We start from the raw sequence: 7,704 nt of genomic DNA on the forward strand, positions 1-7,704 counted from the left end.
AATGGCCGAGGTGTTTCGAATGAAGAAAATGATGTAAAACAAATATACCGAAAGCATATTTTTGGCATCGGACATTGCAAAATATGGCATTTCACATCTTATAAAAAATAAACTGTAATAATGTTAGCAGTTATGTTTTAAGGACGTTTTTTTCAAATGTACGTAACCAGTTTGCCATACCCATTCAATTGTTACCAAAAGTATAAGGGGACACTAGTCATCAACTGATAACATTATCGCAAATGACTCGTTTATATTATAACTTTTTTTGTAACTTTTTTTGTGAATCGGATTCCTTAATGTGATTCCCTATTAATTAATGGTACAAGAGAAAATGTTTGTTTCCTCTTGCACATACTATTGCGCAAATTGCATCTCATTCGAGGAAAACTTGTTAGTGAATTACAGATTATCAAAAAACAATATTTAATGAACATACTCTAAGTTTTAAAGACTACCTTTCATTTCTATCGTGATTGTTTTTTGTGCATATAGCACTTATAGTATATTTTTCACGTTTAATTTTTACAGTAAATCCTTTTATTATTCACAACTTTTGTATACCTGGAAATTGGAAAGATCTTATAACAATAAATAGACCCCTAAACTCGCCCCCCCCCCCAAAAAAAAAAAAGAAAAAAAGAAAAAGAACAACAACAACAAAAAAAAACAAAAAACAAAAAACAACAACAACAGCAAAATAAACAACATAAAAAAACAAAAACAACAACCAAAAAACCTAAAAACTAGAACAACATACAACAACAACAGCAACATTTAAGTAAAACAACAACAACAACAGAATAGAAAAAAATAGTTAAAATCAAACATGTATGTAGTGTGCAATATAATTACGTCATGCCAACTTTTAATGTCGAATTCATGTTTTATTTTTAATGGTATTTCTTCCTGCTTTACGATATTTTCGAGGGGAAATTGGTTATGAAACCATCGTCGGTTCGTTGGCTGCATGTTGACATTTACTGTCGCCAGGTTCCATCTGACATTTTCATTTCTGATGAAATTTACAAACTAAAATAACTTCTGTATCAAAGGCTCAGTTCACACGGTACGCTTTAACATGTGTGCTTTTGGTTGTACACTATTTATTCATTTCCCTATACATTTCTACAGGAATCACTTTAGTTTGGAAAAAAAACAACATTTTTAGCGTTCCTTGTATATGACAACCATTCATTTTCTTTAAATTCAGATCAAAACCAATTGATTTAAACAATAAAAAGGTATGTCGCCTTCCTCCAAAGATATTCTGTCTCCTTGAAGTTAATAACCATTATTTTTCCAGAGAGGCAATGTTGCACCAGGCCGGAAGTAAGCAAAGTTTTAGTCCAGTAGTACATATTTAAACTCTGAGACATTCATGATTATTTTCTTTCTGATTGGACGTATTGAACTGATTTTCAAGAACAACATCTGTAAGTGTATGCGTTACCCAGAAATAATCAAACTATCAGCATAAAGTATGATTCTCAATTTTCAATATAGGGAGTAGACTGGTACCCTTGTTCTCTTTTCTCCAAAAAGAAACGTTTGGCACCAGTCTATATAGAGAGTGCATCCTGGCTCAAGACCACAGTTATCTGCCCCCTGTTGACCGCTCAAGACCACAGTAATCTGCCCCCCGTTGACCGGATCCGGATGTGAATACAGAAAAAAAGAGTGCTTGTGTTCAAGTATCAATATTTTATTAAATTTGAATGAAAAAGAAGCAAAAAATGTTCTTTTTGCAGAGAACTTGACTGAATTTGACACTCTATTGCAGAAATTGATAGTTTTCAATGTAAATATTGGAAAAATCATAGCTTGTGGAAGTCTAAAAATTAGTTGTTTGTAGCCGATTGACTCCTTGGCGGAAGGGTTATGTATTTGAACTCAATTTTGACAGTCGGGTCAATGGTCAACATGGTGTTTTCTTGTGATAATATTTTGTGTCTTGAATTGTTCTAGAGATGCCATGTTCTTGTTTTTCAATTTTGGTGTGTATCAAGTCAAAAGCCAGGTTAGTGTCTATATGAAACATATAGTAAAAATAACTGTTGTCTCACGCCTCCTGGACCACATACGGGTAATTGGCATTTAGTTATAACGTACCTATTTAGCACTTGCTTATGGTGTCGGCCCACAACGAAATGCTTCTGGGTCGTAGTACCTCTTCAAGTAGTTCTTAAAAAAATGTTTCTCCCCATTCAGGTAGCATTTGATGATGTGTCCATTGTATTCTTGTAAGAAATGATGATAGCAGAAAAACGAAACTATCTTGATATGGTTTTCTGGTGTTAAATCAACAGACAAAGTGTTCATAATTTGTGGATAAATAATGTCATAGCTGAAATATATTCGTCAAATTCATAATAAAATTGTGAACTGGATTGATTTTACATAGAACAAGAAGGGCAATTTCGTTGTGTGCCGTGTCCTTATGTTTTTGTGGTTATATTGTATGTTAATGCACTGTAACGCCGCTTAACAGCATCACCGCATAAACGAAATCGACCACGTTTATGCGGTGATTTTCAACGCATAAACACGATTTTCTTATGTGGCAAAAAGGCACACTTTCTCCGCATAAAAACAATTAAAACACATACTAGTACAAAAGTGGTTGATAAAGTTTCATCAAGATCGAACGTTTTTCGTGTCCACTTTACCAAGCTTTGAACTAGACTTTTTGAGACGTAAATTCTTACAACGATTTAGTAAGATCGGTTTGAAAACGTTTGAAATGACGTTTGGCACGACTAAAGGCGGGAGTATATGTTAACGACAATGCATAACACCGTCATTTGAGTCAATACGAAGATTGAATCCACGTATGAAGTAACATATATTCTAGCCTTTTAGTCAGACTGACGAGCATGTACCCTTAACAATGCGCACTTTCAACGTCGTTTCAAAAGTTTCTAGAAAAGTCAATTGTTAACGACGGACAAACAACAGAAATCCAACAATCCTCACAGCTCCACATGTGCTCTTTGTGCTCAGATGAGCCAAGAATTATTTCAAGAACCACTGGTAATTGTGCGTGATCGTGAAATGTATTTACGTCTACGTCATCAGCGTATAACTCTGGTTACCAGGGCAACGAAAGGAACACTTTTAGATATTATATTGTTTCCAAAATTTTCAACACAACATTAATTAGTTTTGGGCACTTGAACAAGAGGACTCAGAGGACTGATAAAAGGTCATTATGGACGTCTTTCTGTCATTGGTTGTGTTTTATGCACTAGTTATTTGTATCCAAGAAAATATAGATGTGTACACTCCAAGGGGAGTATTTTTTTTCAACTTCAATTTTGGCTCAACTTTAAAATAATACCTTAAATTTGATCAATTTGCCTGCCTACGTTTCCCGCATTTTTTTTTCAAAATGACAGTTATATGCTACGCCCGAATCTTAATCATTATCATATTCAAAAATATCATCACAACCACCATCATCATCACCACAATCACAACTACCACCACCACCACCATCATCATCATCATCATCATCATCATCATCATCATCATCATCATCATCATCATCATCATCATCACCATCGTTTTTATTGAAATATTAGAACTTTATTTTTTAGCTTTATAATAAATGACTAAAAAAATCCTCTTTATGTGGCAAAAAGACACAGTTGCGCCCCATATAAGCAATTTCTGCTTTATGCGTTGAGCGTCGCCGCATAAACGTGGTCGCCCTGTTTATGCGTTGAAAATCACGGCATACACGAAAAAAACAACGTTTATGCGGCGATGCTGCTATGCGGCGTTACAATGCACTCATTTTTTTTTTCCAAAACCAAGCGTTTGTGGCTTATTTTCTGTAAGTATACGTGTTTTTTCTGTAAGAGAAAAATATGGGTGCATTCCATAAGTCGTTGAATCAGTTTATAAATAATAGACATCTCTAATTTGATTGGGAGAAAGACAAAAGCCCCAATCAAAATACCCCACCAATATTTTGCATAGGCGGACAAAATCCCCTATGAAGATACACCACTTCCTTTTCTATAATTTCTGAGGGTTATTTACTGTATATATTCCAGACGTTGTATAATGATTCATTTTATTACATTGTACATCGCCGGATACCCCCGATACACTTCTAAAATTTGATTTGTTATTTATGAAGTGAAACGGAATAAAATCCGTGGCTGCCGACGATAAAAATTGTACAACACTCCTTTTCAGAATTAATGAAACATACTATTTTTATTTCCAAAATCATGGCGTGGGTTTTCCGTTTTGGCAAAAACTGGTGGGTTGGTGGTTTTTCAACATAAAGATATTTTTTGTACTTTTTTATTGCCAAAACGTTTTTTTAATAGCATGTTTGAACATAATGAGACACAATGGATGTGTCCCGCAGTTTGTAACAGTGATTTATATATATAATATATATCACTGATAAATCTTGATAAAGCAACCGAAAGCATATAAAAATGGTATATGTTTCGCATTTGATAAAACGGCTCCTTTTTATTTTTTTTATAAAATACGACTTTTTATTTCAAAACAAATAGAGGGCTTTGTGAAATAATTCGATAAAAACACCCCATTTACTGCTTTCTGTTTTTTTATGGTTTTGCGAGCGAAGCATAGTTAGTTTGTCCGGAGTTAGCCAAGTGGTGGTGGCGCTGCTGCTGCTACTGTTTTGACTGATTGGTTTTATTGTATAAAGACAATTCATAATTTAATCTCTATTGTGTCAATCGTTGTTTTAACTTTTAATGAACAGTATCTCAGAGCAATTCAAAATGCGTGATAAAATCTTCAGTTGAAGACATGATTCAATGACTTAATACAAGCATCCCTGAAACCGACATTTTGTCTGTGCGCATGCGCACCGGAAGGCAATAGTACGATGATAAAAACACGACAGTACGATGATGAAAACACGACGATACGATGATGAAAACGCGATAGTACGATGACGAAAACATGACAGTACGATGATGAAAACACGACAGTACGATAATACGATGATGAAAACGCGAAATCACGATATTACGATGGTGAAAATGCGAAAGTACGATGGTGAAAACACGATAGTTTATCGCATCATCATCGTACTGTCGTATTATCGCGTTTTCGTTATCGTACTGTCGCGTTTTCATCATCGTACTGTCGCGTTTTTGCCATCGTAGTTTCGTGATTTCGCGTTTTCATCATCGTACTATCGCGTTTCAGATCAACACATTCATAGGCGATGGCCCTAACGGCATTCCGTAAATTAAGCCTTAAATATCACATGAGGTAAACAAAATACAATTGTCTATGTGAAGCAGCGTTATATAGTTTGTTCATTTATAGACTATAAAGATACAGAACCGTTTTCACACGAGATGTCTAACTACATCTGTTTTCGTTCGTCTGGAATGCTTATGATCTCCATTGCTCACATGGCCTAAAGGTGTTATGCTAAAGAATTATGTTTGGAAAAGATCACATGTGTGCATTGTTTTACAAACATTCCCTCAATATTCACGCCCAAATATAAAACGTCGAAGTAAAAAGGTCCCGATTTCTCGAAACATCTTTGGCCGATTGTTCTGAAATTCGTTCACGTTAACAACGTTGTTAACGTCATCGCCGTTAACTTTCACAAATTGTATGTATTGCTCTGGAAGTTAAATGATTTCACCTGTGATCTGTAATGTTTCTAACTAGATTTGAGACCATTGTTTCTGCTGTATAATTTGTTGTATTTAAAAAATATTAGCATATCATCAAATAGCTTAGGTTTAAAAGCTAACAACGATGTCTTTTAACATAATGTTAATTGTTACAAATATCTGAACAATCAGCTGCACTTTCACAGATTGAACGTTTTGACAACTTTTTATTTTTTGTCTTGGAACGAGCCAATTTTTGCGAATATGCATGGAAACCAGTTATATAAGACTGCTGACAAAAAAATAGATCGCAGATTTTTATATTTTAGTTCAAAAATTGATGTTTTATGCAATTTTCTTAAACCGTTAGTAACGGTTTAAGCCATAAAACATTAATTTTCGAACAGAAATATAAAAATCTACGATCTGAGTTTTTGTCAACAATCTTATAGCATTGTTTTCCAGATATTTACGCAAAAAATTGCCCTTTCCAAGACAAAAAATAAAAAAAAGTTATAAAAATGGTAAATCTGTGAGAGTGCAGCTTTAAATCACCTATGACCGTATTAAGCTAAGCTCGCTGTTTCATTCTGGTATATTTTTTAGTATTAACTTTTTAGAGTTTTGGGCTTGAAACGAAATTATCTTTATGATAATCCCATTTTTATTTAGTTAAATAAAGATTATTTCAAAAATTAAGCTCAATGAAATAAACCACTTAATAAGTTTGTAAAGCCCTAGAACTTTCGAAAAATTGTGGCCAGATCAATACTGAAAAGAAAAGAGCATTTTAAAGCTACACTCTCACAGATTTACCGTTTTGACATTTTTTTTTATTTTTTGTCTTGGAAGAAAAATGCATAAAACATCAATTTTTGAACTTAAATATGAAAATCTGCGATCTATTTTTTGTCAGCAGTCTTATATCACTCGTTGGCAGATATTTATGCAAAAATTGGCTCATTCCAAGACAAAAAATATAAAAGTTGTCAAAACGGTAAATCTGTGAGAGTGCAGCTTAAAAGAAGACTTTACCATCCATTTTTAAATGAAATAACATATTTTCAAATTTACAGACTGAAGAAGAGCTTTAACATTTGTTCTAAACTAGTGCATTTAATTTGAGGATGAAAATTCAAAATTTTCATTCGAAATATTGAAAACCTTTTCATTATTTTAAATAGTATACAGTAATGCACCAGTCAATTGTAACCACGGCCCCCCTGGTCCGGGGAATAGCCGGGACTTTGACATTCTGTCCAGAAAAACCCGGGTAAAATCCCCGTCCTGCGGGGACGAACTGATGGTTAAACCCCGACCAAATGCACCCGCACCCCAGAGACTCTATATAAGGCCCAATCTCCGCTAAATTTGGCGCTATGACAAAACCACCGCGGTCACCCGGCCTTCGGGGGCACCTGGAAAGTAAAAACACGGCCCTTTCCCCCGGCTATCCCCGGTATACCCTTGGACCTGGGGGGGGGGGGGGGGGCGTGTTTACAATTGACTTGTGCATAATACGCAATTTACAACGAAATAAAACAATGAAAAACATGCTTACCTCTCTGTCTACCGCAAACCACCCCATTATTTTCTGAGCAAGAGATCATTTTTGCTGTCATTGACATGCCATACGTGACGTCATTTGGATTTTCTCTAGATGTCATATGACGTCATCAGTGATTTGGAAAACAAATGTTTCGCGTACAAGTTACCGCGCGTTTTTATGTACCACTTAATTAGTTTTTGAAGCTTAATGATTGGTTGTTGCTCGCCATGATCTAATTTTGTATACAACATTATAGTTGTATCTTGTTCAGTCTCCATTTTTCAACTCAAGTTAAAATAATTCAGTTTATAATTACGTGGCGGCGGGGGTGGTGGCGTCGGGGTCGCCGGCGGAGGCGACGTTGCCAACGATGGGGATGACGATGGTGATGGTGATGATGATGACGATGATGGTGATGACGACGATGACGATGATGATGTTGTTAATGATGATGATGATGATGATGATGATGATGATGATGATGATGATGATGATGATGATGATGATGATGATGGTCATTATGAA

This window comes from Mya arenaria, chromosome 11, assembly GCF_026914265.1.
Source record: "Mya arenaria isolate MELC-2E11 chromosome 11, ASM2691426v1".
NCBI lineage: Eukaryota > Metazoa > Mollusca > Bivalvia > Myida > Myidae > Mya > Mya arenaria.